Raw genomic sequence first — 19,937 nt, 5'->3', positions numbered from 1 at the left:
CTTGTTAATTTTGCAGCTAGATCTCCACTGATTTTGTTTTAGGGTCTGACAGTGTGTATCATAAATTACATAAAACTTCTATTTTGTTCAACTTGGATTTTAATCAATATTTGCAGATTCCTTTGAGTGCAAAAGTACTGTATTGAATTGATGGAAACAAGACAATTCAATATCAAGTCTAACCATAATGGTATCATTATATTTTCTCCTGAACTGTCTTTCAGAACATACTTTTTGTCATAGTCACACTGAAATTCCCTTTGCACTTTTTTTTTTCTTCTGATAGCTGATTGATTTGGTAGACAATGTTACAAAATGAAAATGTTAAAATACAAAAGTTATTTTCAGGTTATAACTCTGCCTGAAATCTCCCCCCTGCATGGCTTTTACAATATTTAACTTCTGAGTCTACATTCCATGAACCCATTTGTTTCCTTAGTGTTTATGATCTATGTGGTGTAGAAACCAGTCTCCAGTAGTAAAGAATAGTGGGTAACAATCACTAACCTAAAAGCAAAATAAGTGGACTTGAAGTCTGACCACCAATTAGTAACTCAGTGATTTAGAGCAGGCCTTCCCTGGTGGTTCAGATGGTAGAGAATCTTCGTGCAATGATGGAGACCTGGGTTCAGTCCTGGGTTTGGAAGATTCCCTGGAGGAGGGCATGTCGATCCACTCCACGATTATTGTCTGGAGAATCCCCATGGACAGAGGAGCCTGATGGGCTACAATCCATGGGATTCTAAAAAGTTGAACATGACTGAGCAACTAAGCAATTTAGACCAAGTCATTTTAATTTTTCTGTGGCTCAGTTTCTCTTTTGTGAAATGGAGGCTGAAAAATTTAACTCTGTACTCCAAAAGTTATAAGAATTAACCGTCAACATATAAAAAATAGTTTAGAACAACAGTACATGGTGAGTGTTTTACAAACATTATTAATATAATTGTATTTATTATTTCTTGATGAGATTATAGTCAATTTTATTTTTTCTTAAAAGTTTCTGTATTTTCTTTATTTTTTCTAAAATAAACATTTGCCCAATTAAAAACAAGAAAAAGCAACACCAAATTTCTTGCTGATTATTTTGGCAATACTCTTTTTTCATCTGAGGCGTTTAGATGATTTTGCTAATTTTAATCCCAAGAGGTGGAGGCCACATTTGATCTAAATAGTTATTGTATTATAGTACAATAATTTTTCAAAGTTCAGATTTTTGTGATGATAAAAGATGAAAACTGGAAAATTAATTCCTGAGTTGAGTACTAAGAAAAGATCATCAGTTCAGTTCAGTCACTCAGTCGTGTCCGACTCTTTGCGACCCCATGAATTGCAGCACGTCAGGCCTCCCTGTCCATCACCAACTCCCGGAGTTCACTCAGACTCATGTCCATAGAGTTGGTGATGCCATCCAGCCATCTTATCCTCTGCTGTCCCCTTCTCCTCCTGCCCCCAATCCCTCCCAGCATCAGAGTCTTTTCCAATGAGTCAACTCTTCGCATGAGGTGGCCAAAGTATTGGAGTTTCAGCTTTAGCATCATTCCTTCCAAAGAAATCCCAGGGCTGATCTCCTTCAGAGTGGACTGGTTGGATCTCCTTGCAGTCCAAGGGACTCTCAAGAGTCTTCTCCAACACCACAGTTCAAAAGCATCAATTCTTCGGTGCTCAGCTTTCTTCACAGTCCACATGTGAGAGAAAGCTCAGCTTTCATCCATACATGACCACTGGAAAAACCATAGCCTTGGCTAGATGGACCTTTGTTGGCAAAGTAATATCTCTGCCTTTGAATATGGTATCTAGGGTGGTCATAACTTTCCTTCCAAGGAGTAAGTGTCTTTTAATTTCATGGCTGCAGTCACCATCTGCAGTGATTTTGGAGCCCCCAAAATCAACTCTGACACTGTTTCCACTGTTTCCTCATCTATTTGCTGTGAAGTGATGGGACCAGATGCCATTATCTTAGTTTTCTGAATGTTGAGCTTTAAGCCAACTTTTTCACCCTCCACTTTCACTTTCATCAAGAGGCTTTTTAGTTCTTCTTCACTTTCTGCCATAAGGGTGGTGTCATCTGCATATCTGAGGTTATTGATATTTCTCCCGGCATTCTTGATTCCAGCTTGTGCTCTTCCAGCCCAGCATTTCTCATTATGTACTCTGCATATAAGTTAAATAAGCAGGGTGATGATATACAGCCTTGACATACTCCTTTTCCTACTTGGAACCAGTCTGTTGTTTCATGTCCAGTTTTAACTGTTGCTTCCTGACTGGCATACAAATTTCTCAAGAGGCAGGTCATGTGGTCTGGTATTCCCATCTCTTTCAGAATTTTCCACAGTTTGTTGTGATCCACACCGTCAAAGGCTTTGGCATAGTCAATAAAGCAGAAGTAGATGTTTTTCTGGAACTCTCTTGCTTTTTTGATGATCCAGCTGATGTTGGCAATTTGATCTCTGGTTCCTCTGCCTTTTGTGAAACCAGCTTGAACATCTGGAAGTTCACGGTTCATGTATTGCTGAAGCCTGACTTGGAGAATTTTGAGCATTACTTTACTAGCGTGTGAGATGAGTGCAACTATGTGGTAGTTTGAGCACTCTTTGGCATTGCCTTTCTTTGGGATTGGAGTGAAAACTGACTTTTCCAGTCCTGTGGCCACCGCTTAGTTTTCCAAATTTGCTGGCATATTGAGTGCAGCACTTTCACAGCATCATCTTTCAGGATTTGAAATAGCTCAACGGGAATTCCATCACCTCCACTAGCTTTGTTTGTAGTGATGTTTCCTAAGGCCCACTTGACTTCACATTCCAGGATGTCTGGCTCTAGGTGAGTGATCACACTATTGTGGTTATCTGGGTCACGAAGATTTTTTTTGTATATTTATGTGTATTCTTGCCATCTCTTCTTAATATCTTCTGCTTCTGTTAGGTCCATACCTTTCTGTCCTTTATTGAGCCCATCTTTGCATGAAATTTTCCCTTGGTATCTCTAATTTTCTTCAAGAGATCTCTAGTCTTTCCCGTTCTCTTGTTTTCCTCTATTTCTTTGCTTTGATCACTGAGGAAACCTTTCTTATCTCTCCTTGCTATTCTTTGGAACTCTGCATTCAAATGGGTATATCGTTCTTTTTCTCCTTTGCCTTTCACTTCTATTCTTTTCTCAGTTATTTGTAAGGTCTCCTCAGACAGCCATTTTGGCTTTTTGCACTTATTTTTCTTGGGGGTGGTCTGATCACTGCCTCCTGTAGAATGTCGTGAACCTCCGTCCATAGTTCTTCAGGCACTCTATCAGATCTAATCCCTTGAATCTATTTGTCACTTCCACTGTATAATCATAAGGGATTTGATTTAGGTCATACCTGGATGGTCTAGTGGTTTTCCCTACTTTGTTCAGTTTAAGTCTGGATTTGGCAATAAGGAGTTCATGATCCGAGCCACAGTCAGCTCCCGGTTTTGTTTTTGCTGACTGTATCAAGCTTCTCCATCTTTGGCTGCAAAGAATATAATCAATATGATTTTGATACTGACCATCTAAATTTGTGATTTTATGTTGTAATTATTTCTCTCCTTCAAATATTGCTGTAATAAACTCACTCCATAGTTTTCTTCTCCAATGAATCCTCTCTTAAAATAATAAAGCCCAAAAATGAAACTGATAAGAAAGGAGCTGCTCTCTGTAAATAGGAAGACAGGAAGAGAATCAACCCCCCCACAACAATCCCCCCACCCCTTTCATCCTTTCTCTGGCATCTTTGACAGAGGTTAAGAGGGAACACAGTTTTAAAAACTATTAAACTTAAACCCTTTATAATTCACTCAGTCATCCACATGTTCTAAATTTGTTCCTGGTTCAAATAAGACCATCAGAGACTTCAGTATTCTTGTCACTGTTTGATTCCCTGGTGGAATCGTTTCTCTGACCTACACTTTCAAATATGACTCAGGATTTGTGGTATTTGCTGTAAGCCTTATGAAAAACTTTTCAAGTTCATTAAGAAGAATCACTTTTATGAGGCTCCATGGGAAATATCTTTATCAAACCTTAATACCAACACAGAAAAATGAACTTAATTCTATCTATTGATTTCATATTAGAGATACTGAAACTTGTAATTGATTTCTCTTTTTTTTTGTTTTCCACTTAAAGTTGAATATGTAACTCATCTCTAACCATTATACACAACACTTCTTTGTGTAGTAGATTTACAGAAACTACCTTTTGTCTTGATTTCTTCATCTCTCTCACTTTTCTTGGCTTCTACAAGTTATACTGGAAACAGCATATATATATGATTACTTATTGCTTTAAGTTCCTAGTAGTGAAATTACTGTGTGTGTGTGTGTATATATATATATATTTTTGTTTATATTTGTAGCCTTTGATTTGATATGAGTTCCGGCCTTGTCTGAAAGCTAACTTTATCATCTTTTATCATTTTATGAAATTAATTCATTGTTTATGATCCTAACACATCCAAGATGAACAATGCCCACCTTGTGACTACTGCAAAAATTAAAGATGATTTATGTGCAGTATGTCTAATAGCTCTTGGTAAATACTGCAGATGCATTAATAAATATTAGCCATGTAGAGTATTTTCTAGCCAGCCATATTACTTGTATTTTTAGTTTCCATTTAATAAAACAGAGTAAATCTTATAGTTGCAGCAAATACCTCAGCAATAGAAACTAAACTTATTTTTCTTTACTAATGTTGTCACCAATGTCCTAGAGTCCTTGGACAAGTAATGGTCTCCTTTGGTGCACACTTGAGACAACTGGATTTATTCACACAAATCTTCCTGTGCCTCTGCTGTAATTGTCCTTGTACAATCGTCAAGAGCTATGGTTGAAAAAAATTAATGTCCATTAACCAAAAGACAATAGGTTCTCAAATACATAGGCTTTGTAGGGCTTTGCTGCAAGTAATGAATGAAATTACCACACTTTTTTCAAGCAATAATTAGTTTAATTGTAAGAGGTAGAAATTACTGCCAGGGCTTTTATTTATCGAGTTGACTTCACTCTGCTTGGGGATAATGTAATGTTTACCATGGAGTACGTGTTGTTTACTTCGAGGATTATTTTCACAATCACATAGCTCTAAATGGTATATTAACTCAGTAGAGGCTATTAACATGTGCAGCCAAACTCACCATCCACACACTGCAAAAGCAGGTTTAGTTTTTTTAGTAACAGATTGAGCAATAAAAATGTGTCAGCATTGTCTGAAAATATGTACTCCACCATAAGTGAAATAATTCTACTCCTGTTTTATTTGTAAGAAAGAGAAAAGAAGTGGAAAGAGTCCTCTTGTTATTCATCCCAGCTTTAGAAAATGAATGTGTCTTTGGCTCACTATACTTTAGATTTTAATTGCCTGTTGACAGTAAACCTATTACCATAATATAGTGCCTATATTTCATGTTTTATTTGAAGTATGTGCTCCTTTTTCCAAATAGCAGCATTTAGCTATTTTTGTTTATATAGCTTACTTTGTGTCATAGCATTGCTTATTTCAATAAAAATCCCTGTTTAAAGAGAATTTTTAGGACCCTTCCATCCTTCTGAAATGTTTGCACCCTTTGCCCCTTATTTTGGAAGAAATTCCAACTGAAAAGTAAGAGTACAGTCAATATATTTTTAGAAAATCTAGTTTACATGTGTACTCTTCAGACCAACCTCCAGAAAAACCCCAACTTACCTATAATGCTTTGGACCAGAGGTCACTCATTTTCTTTTTATGTCACTGAAAGTTTCAATTTTATCTCATGAAATCATAAAAATAACTCAGACATATTAATTGTAAGAATTCCAGTACATATCTGACAAAATAGGCTTTAAAACAAAGATGGTAACAAGAGACAAAGAGAACATTATGATCAAAGCATCAGTCCAAGAAGAAGATTCAGTTATAAATAAATATGCAAGAGAATTCCAGAAAAACCTCTATTATGCTTCACTGACTACACTAAAGCCTTTGACTGCATGGATCACAACAAACTGTGGAAAATTCTTAAAGAGATGAGAATACCAGGCCACCTGAGCTGCCTCCTGAGAAATCTGTATGCACGTCAAGAAGCAACAGTTAGAACTGGACATGGAACAACAGACTGGTTCCAAATTGGGAAAGGAGTATGTCAAGGCTGTATATTGTCACCCTGCTTATTTAAATTACATGCAGAGTACATCATTTGAAATGCCAGGCTGGATGAAGCACAAGCTGGAATCAAGATTGTCTGGAGAAATATCAATAACTTCAGATATGCAGGTAACACCACCCTTATGGCAGAAAGAGAAGAGGAACTAAAGAGCCTCTTGATGAAAGTAAAAGAGGAGAGTGAAAAAGCTGGCATAAAACTCAACATTCAAAAAACTAAGATCACGACATCTGGCCCTATCACTTCATGGCAAATAGATGGGGAAACAGTGGAAACAGTGCAGACTTTATTTTCTTGGGCTCCAAAATCACTTCAGATGGTGACTGCAGCCATGAAATTAAAGACACTTTCTCCTTGGAAGAAAAGCTATGACAAATCTAGACAGCATATTAAAAAGCAGAGATGTTACTTTGCCAACAAAGGTTCATATAGTCAAAGCTATGGTTTTTCCAGTAGTCTTTATGGATGTAAGAGTTGGACCATAAAGATGGCTAAGTGCCAAAAAATTGATGCTTTTGAACTGTGGTGTTGGAGAAGACTCTTGAGAGTCCCTTGGACTGAAGGAGATCAAACCAGTCAATCCTGAAGGAAATCAATCCTTAATATTCAGTGGAAGGATTAATGCTGAAGAGAAGCTCCAATACTTTGGACATCTGATGCGAAGAACTGATTCATTAGAAAAGACCCTGATGCTGAGAAAGATTGAAGGCAGGAGGAGAAGGGAAAACAGAGGACAAGATGGTTGGATGACATCATCAATTCAATGAACATAAGTTTGAGCCAGCTCAGGGAGATGGTGAAGGTCATGGAAGCCTGGCATGCTGCAGTCCATGTGGTCAAAGAGTCAGACATGAATGAGCAACTGAACAACAGTGCATCCAACATTTGTTGTTGTTGTTTAGTTGTTAAGTGATGTCCAATTCTTTTGTGACCCCCATCAACTATAGACCTCCAGGCCTCTCTGTCCATGGACTTTACCAGGCAAGAATACTGGAGTGGGTTTCCATTTCCTTCTTTAGGAGATCTTCCTGATCCAGGGATCAAACCTGCGTCTCCTACACTGGCAGGTGGATTCTTTACCAGTGCACCACCTGGGAAGCCCATGCACCCAACATAGGAACACTTAAATACATAGAGCAAATATTAATGGACATAAAGGGAGAAATTGATATTAAAAATAATAGTGAAGTGAAGTCGCTCAGTCGCATCTGACTCTTTGTGACCTCATGGACTGTAGCCTACTAGGCTCCTCCATCCATGGGATTTTCTAGGCAAGAGTACTAGAGTGGGTTGCCATTTCCTTCTCCAGGGGATCTTCCCAACCCAGGGATTGAACCCAGGTATCCTGCATTGTAGGCAGATGCTCTACCATCTGAGCCACCAGGGAAGTGAATAAAAATAGTAGGGGACATTAATGTGTGTGTGTGTGTGTGTGTGTGTGTGTGTGTGTATAATATTCCATCCAAAAGCAGCAGAATACACATTGACTTCAAGTGCACATGGAAAATTCTCCAGGATAAATGATATACTAGGCCATGAAAGAAGTCTCAGTAAATTTTAGAAAAACTGAAATCATATCAATTGCAACAATAATCCTATGAGATTGGAATCTACAAGAGAAAAAAATGCAAAAAAGAAGAAAACCAACACATGAAAAAGTGAAAGTGAAAAGTTAAAGTGAAATTGCTCAGTCACATCCAACTGTTTGTGACCCCATGGAATATAGCCTATCAGGCTTATCCATCCATGGGATTTTCCAGGCAAGAGTACCAAAGTGGGTTGCCATTTCCTTTTCCAGGGGATTTTCCTGACCCAGGGATTGAACATGGGTCTCCCACATTACAGGAAGACGCTTTACCCTTTAAGCCACCAGGGAAGCCCAACACGTAAAAACTTGGAGCTAAATAATATGCTACACAATGATTAATGGATAATGCTGCTAAGTCACTTCAGTCGTGTCCAACTCGGTGTGACCCCAGAGATGGCAGCCCACCAGGCTCTCCGTCCCGGGGATTCTCCAGACAAGAACACTGGAGTGGGTTGCCATTTCCTTCTCCAATGCATGAAAGTGAAAAGTGAAAAGGAAGTCACTCAGTCGTGTCTGACTCTTGGTGACCCCATGGACTGCAGCCTAACAGGCTCCTCCGTACATGGGATTTTCTAGGCAAGAGTACCGGACTGGGGTGCCATTGCCTTCTCCGTAATGGATCATAGAAGAAGTCAAATACCTGGAGACATAGGAAAACAATAAACAGTAATCTAAAATCTATGGGATAAAGCAAAAGCAAGTCTAAGAGGAAAGTTTATAGCAATATAAGCCTACCTCAGGAAACAAACAAAAAAACTCAAAGAACCTTACCTTGTATCTAAAAGAATTAGGAAAAGAATAAAAAAAAAAAACACAAAAGTTAACAGAGGAAAGAAATCAAATATCAGAGAAAGAATAAATTAAATAAAGACTAAAGGAAACTAGAAAAGATCCATGAAACTAAGAACTGACTCTTTGAAAACATAAACAAAATTGATAAAACTTAGCCAGACTTATTAAAATAAAAAGAGGGTCCAAATCAATGAAAGGAAAAGTTACAACCAATACCAGAGAAATACAAAGGATCTCAGTAGATTGCTACAAATGATTATATGCCAATAAAATGGATAACCTAGACAAGATGGATAAATTCCTAAAAATGTATTATGTTGCAACACTGAAACAAGGAGAAATAGAAAATATGAACAGACAAATTACTAATTATGAGTTGAATCAGTAATTAAAATTCCAAACAAAAGTCCAGGATCAGATGCCTTTACAGATGAAATCTGTAAAACATTTACAGAAGCGTTGACACCTATCCTTCTCAGTTCAGTTCAGTCCAGTCACCCAGTCGTGTCCGACTCTTTGCGAACCCACGAATTGCAGCACGCCAGGCCACCTCCGTGTCCATCACCAACTCCTGGAGTTCACTCAAGCTCACGTCCATCGAGTCAGTGATGCCATCCAGCCATTTCATCCCCTGTCATCCCCTTTTCCTCCTACCCCCAATCCCTCCCAGCATCAGAGTCTTTTCGAATGAGTCAACTCTTCGCATGAGGTGGCCAAAGTACTGGAGTTTCAGCCTCAGCATCAGTCCTTCCAATAAACACCCAGGACTGGTCTCCTTTAGCATGGACTGGTTGGATCTCCTTGTGGTTCAAGGGACTCTCAAGAATCTTCTCCAGCACCACAGTTCAAAAGCATCAATTCTTCCGTGCTCAGCTTTCTTCACAGTCCAACTCTCACATCCATACATGACCACTGGAAAAACCATAGCCTTGACTAGACAGACCTTTGTTGGCAAAGTAATATCTCTGCTTTTCAATATGCTATCTAGGTTGGACATAACTTTTCTTCCAAGGAGTAAGCATCTTTTAATTTCATGGCTGCAGTCACCATCTGCAGTGATTTTAGAGCCCCATAAAATAAAGTCTGCCACTGTTTCCCCATCTATTTTCCATGAAGTGATAATCATTCTAAAAAATTACAGAGGAAGGAAAACCTCTGAACTCATTCTATGAGGACAGTGTCATCCTGATACCAAAACTGGATGAAGTTATCACAGAAAACTCTAGAGCAATGTCATTGATTAATATAGATGTAAAAATCCTCAAAAATATATGCAATCTAAATCCAGCAATACATTAAAAGGATCATATACTATGATCAAGTGGGATCATGTACTATGATAACATTTGTGTATTGGATGAATTCGTGTTTTTGAAATGACCACAATATCCAAGACCATCTACAGATTCAATGCAATCCCTATCAAAATACTAATGGCATTTTCCACAAAACAACAAAAAATAATTCTAAAATTTGTATGGAATCAAAAAAGGTCCCAAATAGACAAAACAATTTTAAGACAGAAGACCAAAGCTAGGGGTATCATGTTCCAGCTTCAAGCGGTACTATAAAGCTACGTTAATCAAAACAGCATGGTACTGGCCCATAAACAATTACATAGATCAGTGGAACAAAATGGAGAGCCTAGAAATGAATCCACACTTTTATGAACAATCAATCTATGACAAAGGAGGCAAGATGTGCAATGGGGAAAAGATTGGATGCAAGGAGATATTTGCAAATGATATATCTTTTGAATGGAAGGAGATATTTGCAAATGATATATCTGATATGAAGTTAATTGCAAAATATACAAATAACTTACTTGAGTCGACTTCAAAAACAAAACAAAACAAAAAACTTGATTTAAAAATGGGCTGTTGCTGCTGCTAAGTTGCTTCAGTCATGTCCGACTCTGTGCAACCCCATAGATGGCAGCCCACCAGGCTCCCCCGTCCCTGGGATTCTCCAGGCAAGAACACTGGAGTGGGTTGCCATTGCCTTCTCCAATGTAGGAAAGTGAAAAGTGAAAGTGAAGTCGCTGAGTCTTGTCCGACTCTTAGCCACCCCATGGACTGTGGCCCACCAGGCACCTCCATCCATGGGATTTTCCAGGGAAGAGTACTGGAGTGGGGTGCCATTAAAATGGGCAGGGAATCTTAACATCTTTTTTCCAAGGAAGACATACAAATGATCAACTGGTATATGAAAAGATGGTCAACATCTCTAATCATCAGGGAAATGCAAATCAAAACTGCAATGAGATATCATCTCATACCTGTCAGAATGGCTATTATCAAAAAGGCAATAAATCTGTGTTGGTAAAGATGTAGAGGAAAGTGAACACTTGAACACAGTTGGTGGGAATGTAAATTGATGCAACCACTACAGAAAACAGCATGCAGATTTCTCCAAAAATTAAAAATAGAACTACCAAATAGTTCCAGCAGGCTAATAGATCTAGCAAAACTTCCACTTCTTGGTATTTATCTGAAGAAAACAAAAATACTAATTCAAAAAAATATGTGCACCCCCATGTTCAATGAAGAATTATTTGCAATAGCCAGGATATGGAATAAACCTAAATGCCTATCAATAGACAAATGCAACAAATGTGGTGTGTATCTCACTCTCTTTCTATGGGGCTTCCCAGGTGGCTAAATTGAAAGAATCCACTTGCCAGTGCAGAAGACACAGGAGACATGGGTTTGATCCCTGTGTTGGGAAGATCCCCTGGAGTAGGAAATGGCAACCTGCTCCAGTATTCTTGCCTGGAGGATTCCATCGATAGAGGAGCTGGTGGGCTATACACCATGGGGTCACAAAGAGTAAGACACGACTGAGTGACTGGGCACATAGATTGATAAATATACACATACACTGGACTATTACTCATAAAAGAATGAAATCTTGCCTTTTGTAGCAGCGTGGATGGAACTAGAGGGTATTATGCTAAGTAAAATAAGCCAGACCGACAAAGACAAATCCTGTATGGTTTCACTTATACATGGACTCTAAAATTGAACAAATATAACAAAACAAAGAGTATTATAGATACAGAGAAAATATAAGTGTTGTCAGAGGGGAGGAGAGTCAGGAGAGGAAAGAAATAGGTAATGGAGATCATGAAGTACAAACTTCCAGTTGCAAAATAAATGTCACAGGTACGAAAAAAAACAGTATGGGGAATATCGTCAATAACTATGTAATATTTTTGTATGGTGACAGATGGTAACTGAATTTAATATGGTGATCAGTTTGAAATGTATCAAAATATTGAGTCACTATGTCATGTAACAGGAACTAACATAGTATTGTAGGTCCATTATTCTTCAAAACAAGCTCATAGAAAAAGAGGTCAGATTTGGGGTTACCAGAGGTGAGAAGAGGTGTGGGGAGGGGCAATTGGCTGAAAGTAGTCAAAAAGTTCAAACTTCCAATTATAAGTAAGTACTAAGGATGTAATGTACAACATAATGAACATAATTAACACTGCCATTTGTTGTTTATGATAGTCAAGAGAGTATAAATCTAAGCATTCTTATCAGAAGAAAATTTTTTTCCATTTAGTTTGTATGGGATGATGTTCATTTACCTATTGTGATAATCACTCCGTGGTATGTGTAAGTCAGATCACTATGCAGTACACATTAGACTTATACAGTGCTTTGTGTGTATGTAAATAAATAATATACCATTAAAATGAGCATTGAAATATAATTGCATTAAAAATAAATTGCAGATTAATTACTTTGAGGCTAAAGCTTTCAAAGACAGAGCTTTGAAGTATCTTTGTCAGAATCATAGGGTTCCCCAGAGATGCACTGGAACCCACTGCAGTGGAAACAGGCAGGCCTGTATGGATGTGTACTGAAGCCCCACTCCACTTCAACTAGGGAAGTTCTGCCTTTATTTCTGTATGTTGTGTTTATAGATAAAATGTTTCAAGAAAAAAATGATGACAAAATCCCCTGACACATAATCATGTTGATTCTACAGATGAGAAACAGATTCAGTGAAGACAAAGGACTTGCTTAGGTAATAATCACCTAGTATTGCCTACATTTGTAGTCATATTTACTCCCACTTGTTTGTTGTTGTTTTGTTGTTGTTATCTAAGCTAAGCTAAGCTAAGTCACTTCAGTTGTGTCCAACTCTGTGTGACCCCATAGACGGCAGCCCACCAGGCTCCCCCGTCCCTGGGATTCTCCAGGCAAGAACACTGGAGTGGGTTGCCATTTCCTTCTCCAATGCATGAAAGTGAAAAGTGAAAGTGAAGTCGCTCAGTCGAGTCCGACTCTTCGCAACCCCATGGACAGCAGCCTACCAGGCTCCTCCGTCTATGGGATTTTCTAGGCAAGAGTACTGGAGTGGGGTGCCATTGCCTTCTCCGTGTTGTTATCTAGCCTGGCTCAATTACCGTAGATTCACATTTGCCTAATTATTAACAAAGGGTCATGTTCGGTAGGAGATGGTGATAGTTACTCTCTATGACTATCCCTTGAAATATATGGATTTCTCCATCAAGAGGTATATAAGTTCTACTTGGGGTAAAACTTATATATCTGCCTCAAGTGTGTGTATATATACACATATACACACCCACTACACACACATACTTGAGGCAGGTTCATATATATTGAACTGTACATAACTTAAGTGTATAGCTTGTGTTTTGACAGGTGTATCCAGCCAGATAACCTATAGCCACATTATAATTCAGAATATATCTATCATGTTTTCCTGTTCTTCACCACCCAGGCCACCAAATCTGCTGGAAGCAACAATTTCCTGTTCCACCACGGTAGATAAGTTTTGCCTAGTTTTTAACTTGATACAAATGCAATATATATGTCACTTACTCTTTGTGTCTGGATTCATTTGTTCATCACAATGTTTTGGAGATTCATTCCTATCACTGACTATATCAGTAATTGCATTTTAATTGCAGAGTAGTTTACCATTGATTGAATGGTAAACAAATCATTTGTTTATCCATTCTTCTACTGATGGACATTGAGGGTTTTCTGAGTTTTTTTTTTTTAACCAGTTATTTAATTTTATGAATAGAGCTACTAAAAACATGTTTGTACAGTTCTTTTTATGGACTTGTGTCTATTTATCTTGGGAAAATAGTTAGAAATGAGTTTGTTAGGTTGTAATCAAAAGATACATGTTTACCTTTTTAAGAAATTGTCAAATATATCTCTAAACGGGGCGTTTCATTGTATACTCCCATCAGCAACTTATGAGAGTACCACCAGTTTCCTATCTCCCAACATTATCATCAGTCTTTTAGTTTGAGCCATTTTGATGGCTTTGAAATGGTATCTTATTAAAGTTTCAATTTGCATTTTCCTTCTTATGGATGACATTTTTCATTTACTTACTGGTCAGTTTTATATATTCTTTTTTGAAAAATTTATTCAAGTTTCATGGCCATTTTTAAATCCGTTTGTTTTCCTTATGGATTCATAGAACTCATTGTACATTCTAAATACACTCCAAGTCTGTTGTAAAATATACATTTTGAAAATATTTTCTCTAAGCCTTTGATCCGACTTTCTTAACACCCGTTCTTGATGAATAGAAGTTCTTAACTTTGATAAAATTCAATCTTTCCCTTATTATTATTTTTTGATTAGTGCTTTTTGTGCCCAGGACATTTTTTTGCATACTGTAGCATGTGAAGTTAATCTTTCATGATTCACTTTGGAAGCTTTATATTTTTAGCTTTTCTGTGTAGATCTTTGAATCATTTCAAATTACTGTGGTTAACATTAGTTTGGGGTTAAGACTCATTTTCATCCTCTAGATTCTTACCCTGCACTGTACTGTTGATCAGTTGCTAAGTCATGTCCGATACTCTTTTCATTTTCACATATATTTTAGATTCAGCTTGCCAATTTCTATAAAAAGATAAATGGACTTTTATTGTATTGCATTCAATCTGCAAGTCAAATAGGGGAGACTTGAAAATAATATTGTCTTCTTTAATAAATACTGTATTTCTTTCTAGTTATTCAGAGTTTTAAAATGTTTTCTAAGTGATGTTTTGTTTTCAGTGTAGGGATCTTGCACTTTATATGTGAATGTTTTTCTAAGTATCTTATGGGTTATGGTACAAATATAAATGGTACAAATATAAATGGTATTCGTTCACATAACAATTGGTTACTCCTGGTCTCAGAAATACAATTGATTTTCTTGTATGTTAAAATTTTTTGTATATCTGGGCTTCCCCTGTGGCTCAGATGGTAAAGGATCTGCTTGCAATGCGAGAGGTCTGGGTTTGATCCCTGGGTTGGGAAGATTCCCTGGAGAAGGGAATGGCAACCCACTGCAGTATTCGTACCTGGAGAATTCCATGGTGAGGAGCTTGGTGGACTACAGTCCTGGGGGTTGCAAAGAATTGGACATGACTGAGTGACTAACACACTAACTAGCATTCTTTGATCTTGCTAAATTAACTTATTAAATCTACTAGTTTTAAAGTAGATACTTTAAGATTTCTATATTAACAATATGTTGTTTCTAAATAAAGGCAGTAAACATCTTACTTGCTGTTGTTTAGTTGCTAAGTCTTGTATGGCCCTTTGGCGACTCTATGGACTGTAGTCCGCCAGGCTCCTCTGTCCATAGGATTTCTCAGGCAAGCATACTGGAGTGGGCTGCCATTTCCTTCTCTGGGTGATCTTTGTGACCCAGGGATCAAATTCACAGACTCTTGCATTGACAGACGGGTTCTTTACCACTGAGCCACCTGGGAAGCTCTCACATCTTACTTAACTGCCTATAAATCTTTCCCTTTTCAGTTCAGTTGCTCAGTTGTGTCTGACTCTTTGCAACCCCATAGACTTTTGCTTTTATTCTTTGTCTTATTGTAGTTGCTGAAACCTCCAGTACAATGTTGATTAGAACTTTTAAGAGCACATATTTATCTTGTGGAAAACATTCAATATTTAACCATTAAGTGAGATGTTCTGAGGTTTTCATAGATATCCTTTCTTTCTCAGATCGAGGATGTTTCCTTCTTTTTCTAACTTACCGAGAAGTTTTTACAAAATCAAATAGATGACTAAACTTTTTCCAAATGCTTTTTCTGTATATTTTCTCTTTTATTCTGTTATGATTTTTCTCTTTTATTCTGTTACTATGGTAAATTTCTTTTTTTATTTATTTTTTTTAAATTTTATTTTATTTTTAAACTTTACAAAATTGTATTAGTTTTGCCAAATACCAAAATGAATCTGCCACAGGTATACATGTGTTCCCCATTTCACTGATGGAATTTCACATATTAAAACAGTCTGGCATACCTGAAATAAGCTCCTCTAGGTCATCTTTTTTAGTGGTCAGATTGGAGTTGTGAATATCATTTTAAGGTATTGGTATCTATATTCTGGAGAAGTATTTGGTCTGCAATTTTCTTATATTATCTTGTTTTTTGTTTTTTTTTTTAATCAAGCATTTGCTTACTTTATAATGTATTGGGTTGGCCAAAAATTCATTCAGGTTTGGCCAACCCAATAATATTCCCTCCTCTTACATTCTGAATTTATGTAAGGTTTTCTTCTTCTTCCTTAACTATTTCATAGTGTTACCAATAAAGGTAAATTTATATTTTGCTTTGCAATAACTTCTCATTAATGAGTTTCTTTTGTTCATTTAATGGTTTTTCTGCCTGTGACCTCTAGTAGAAATTATTATTTGATAATTCAGTTCACAAATTATAATATATTTAATAAGACATCTACTTTGGCTGTATTCAACTCTTGTTTATTTTCTATTGCCATTTAATCTTTCACATAATTTTCTGAAACTTCAAGGTATTGATTTCTTCATGGTAAGGGCCTGTGTTCTATGCCTCATAATATTCACAATTCTTATGCTATGGCACTTTGAGTACTTTGTAAATCCTTACTCATTTCATCTGTCAAAACTCTAAAAAAAAAAAAGTCCTTTATTTGTCTTTAATTAATTCTTTCAAGTGTCAAGTGAGTCCTCTTAGTTTTATTATTAAATTTGCTGATTATCAAATCTCTATACTTTATTAAAATAGATTTTATCTCAATTCAGTTCTCAATAAAAATGTAAAGTATCACCAACTTCCATAGGTAGGTAACTTCTGCAAATTCACAATTCTTAAACTTAATTTTTTGTCATTCATTCACCTTTTTTATCCATTTACTTTTAAAACAAAGAACTATACCAATAAATACTTTTAAAACAAAGAACTATATCAATTCATATATATACTATATATATGAATTTATATTTCATATAAGTGAAATATAAAATATGAATAAAATATAAAATGTATTTAAGATGGTGAAATGTAATATAAATTTTAAAAATGAATCTTGAAGAGATAAAAACTACAGAAGGAAAACAAAATTTTAAAAATTTGAACTCAACTATAATAAACACCAGTTGTAAAAACAAAATTCCATTCCCTTACTTGGAGAGAAGTAAGGTCATGTGGCCTAGTTTTAGCCCATGAGATGCTGAAAGATATTTGCAAAAGTTTGGTAGTCATCTGTACTGTTAAGGAATAGCTTTCAGGGAGCACATGAAGTTATAGACACAAAGAAGACAGTATGTATGCCTTCCTATTCCTCATGGTTACTTTAAGACCACTTAGATGAAAAAGTTTTACACTGAAATAATTTCTGTGGTTAGCAGAAGGGAGGAATAACTAAAGCCTGGGCTCCTGATGATATTATTGAATTTCTCAGCTCAAAGAACTGCCCTGTTTGGGCTTTATTGTTTGGGTCAATTAATTAGATTGCTATTTAAGTTAGATCTTTCTTTCTTGCAGCTAAAAATATACCCAATGTTATTATTTTTTAATCCAGAAAATACGATAAAATACATATTGTGTTTGTGTGTGTGTGTATTTTTATTTTGAGGTTTCACTTTTTGAAGTGGAAACACTTAAGCAGCAATAGATATTGTTGACATAGGAATATATTTTAGAGAAATATAGAATTTTTTTAAAGACTGGAAAGAAACTGTGGTTTGAGTATTATGTTTAGGGAGGAAGCCAGACTGAAAAAGATCAGGGAGAAAGCTATCTCAGAGGAAGTGGGTAGATAATATCGGATTCATTTTAATATGAATATGAGTTTCAGATTAATTACCTTAAGTGCAAACTTGATAATTGTGTTTCCATGATTTACAAAATTTCCTATGTGGCCAAAGCTAAAAGAAAAAAAATTATTAGTTACTAAATGGATGTGGTAGTATTTCAATATTGCTATTTGCCTTGGTAGAACATACATAGTTTAGCAGAGTTTAAATCATCAATAATTGTTATTTGGTTCTTACTTTTACCTTAATTTTTTCTGTGAGTGTCATGTGGTTCTAAATGTTGTATAGTTTCGAGGAGCACACACACCAGCTCTTAACAAGTTTGACAACAAGGAAAGCCTTTCCATTAACCATCCTGTAAAAAGTATTTGGAAAGTAAACATATATATATATATATATATATATACACACACACATACATATACATGTATATATATAATTATAACTGGCCTCTTTAATCAACCTTTAAAATGTTCAGAATTTTTAAAAATGAAAGCATTCTCTTACCTAGGTCTGCTAGGATTTGAAGAAAAGAATCTGGGATATATCCTCCCTACTTTAGTTCATGTCTATTGTATCTATTCCACAGTAGCTAATATATTTTCAGTTTGATATAACTGCATATCTCAAGTGTGATATCCATAATCATACTCAACTCTGACCTTTTCTGTAATGGCATTTTCCTTTGTATCACTTTTCTTGGTACTTACTGCAATGATAAAGTTTGAAAAGAATTTTAAGGGGCCATTTTTATTGGTTTGTATTTTTTTAAGGCTATAGGATTTTTTTTTTTTTTTTCAAAAAAGAAAAAGGAATGGCTCTCTAACTTAGTAAAACTTGGGCATATAATTGCAAAATATATATCTAATATGTGTTTTCCAGGAACAGCATGACACAGACAGACCATCTTGTTTGTCAGAATAATGTCAAGACATTTCCATTTCTATTTCTTTCCATGGTTTCCTCTCACTTGCTAGAGTCTAGCCTGTGGAAGCATGGCAAACTGTTTCTGCTACCAGTTTCACCTGTCATCTGTCACCTCTCTCTGTATGTGCTTGAACAAAATTAATGCACCTTCTCCTAATCTTCCCAGTATTTATCACTGCAGGTAAAAGACAACCTGCAGGCTTTTATATACTGGATTTTTAAGATAAATGTTATTTGATGAATTTTCATAAATATTCAATTTGTAAAAAAATACTTTCCCACTTCAAAAATAAATGGAAGGGTAATGGCAACAATCCACCGCCAAATATAAAATGGGGTCAAAGCTGACAGCTTAATATATAACAAAGCAGAGTTTATGTTTTCTGGGTCAGGAATACAGAGTGCAGACAGTCTTCATCTACAATTTAAAAATACTTCACAGCAAATGTGCCTTCAAATATGGGCCAGTTTTTGAACCATCAGAGTTGTTCTGTAGTTATTTTCCTTAAGGAAGGGAAAAGAGCCAGTTTGTTGAAAGGAGATTCAATTAATTGGGGAGATGTAGAGCATGTATAAATGGTGAAATCTTACAGCTTGTGATTAGGATTTTTGTGTCATCATTTTTTACCTCTGTTTATTTCACTGCTTCAGGCTCTGCAGCTGTGAGACAAAATGCCTCAGAGAGGACCTGGGAAAGATTAATGAGGGGATAGGCACTGGGCTGAAATAAAGTTATGTGGACTCAGTTTCTTCTGCTCCCACACTGTTCTTAACTTCCATGACCCCCAAGTGCTTAGTGTCCAATAAGATGAACAACCTTGAGATGCAGAGGAAGTTTCTAGAAGTTCTTTGAGATCTATGATAGAAGACATCAAAACAAGTCAGGATTATAGCTCTGATGTAGAGTTGGTAGGATGTTATGTAAGTAGAAAGAAGTTATGAGCCTCGAAGTAATTAAATATTTACCCAAAGTTTATGACAGAATTGCAAAATTATTGCTGCTAGAGACCCAGGACTACTAGGTAGAGATTAGCTTCCTCTTTTCCAACTGGAATCTGAAATAAAGGAGACAAGAAAGATTTCAGTGCCTGTGAGATAGATAAACAATGTGCAAATGCAATTCAGTAAAAGACTAGGCTCTGTGGAGGGTGTAGAGGGATGGAGGTTGATACCCACACTGGGTTGGTAGAAAACCACAAAGATCAAGGGTACCTATGCTAGTGAAATGGGGCCCTAGGTAAAGGGTACTCGATGTTTAACATAAAAAAAAAAAAACTAAGAAACAGCATCAAAGTTCATGTATGGTCACATTAAACAATGGGATTACATTCAAACACAGCTCTCTTAATGTACCATGTGGACTTCTAAACACTTTTGCTTTAC

At 36.4% G+C, this 19,937-nt stretch overlaps 1 protein-coding gene across 42 annotated transcripts in view; it reads left to right on the top strand.

The window, feature by feature from the left end:
- Nucleotides 1-19,937, top strand: part of LOC129623048 (uncharacterized) — a 367,755-nt gene that overhangs the window by 153,200 nt on the left and 194,618 nt on the right. For 7 of the 42 annotated variants that reach the window (XR_008700274.1, XR_008700276.1, XR_008700272.1 and 4 more), the window contains one exon: nucleotides 19,206-19,364. The exons of 29 other annotated variants lie outside the window; for them this stretch is intronic. The gene's annotated coding sequence lies outside the window, so the exon portion shown is untranslated. Of the gene's footprint in view, nucleotides 1-12,533; nucleotides 12,573-19,205; nucleotides 19,365-19,937 lie in introns of those variants that run through there. 6 more of the 42 variants (XR_008700288.1, XR_008700284.1, XR_008700277.1 and 3 more) reach the window with 1 other exon arrangement.

The sequence above is a fragment of the Bubalus kerabau genome, chromosome 11, assembly GCF_029407905.1.
Source record: "Bubalus kerabau isolate K-KA32 ecotype Philippines breed swamp buffalo chromosome 11, PCC_UOA_SB_1v2, whole genome shotgun sequence".
In the NCBI taxonomy this organism is placed as follows: domain Eukaryota; kingdom Metazoa; phylum Chordata; class Mammalia; order Artiodactyla; family Bovidae; genus Bubalus; species Bubalus kerabau.
Note: the sequence above shows the minus strand (reverse complement) of the source record. Positions and strands in the feature narration are given on the sequence as shown.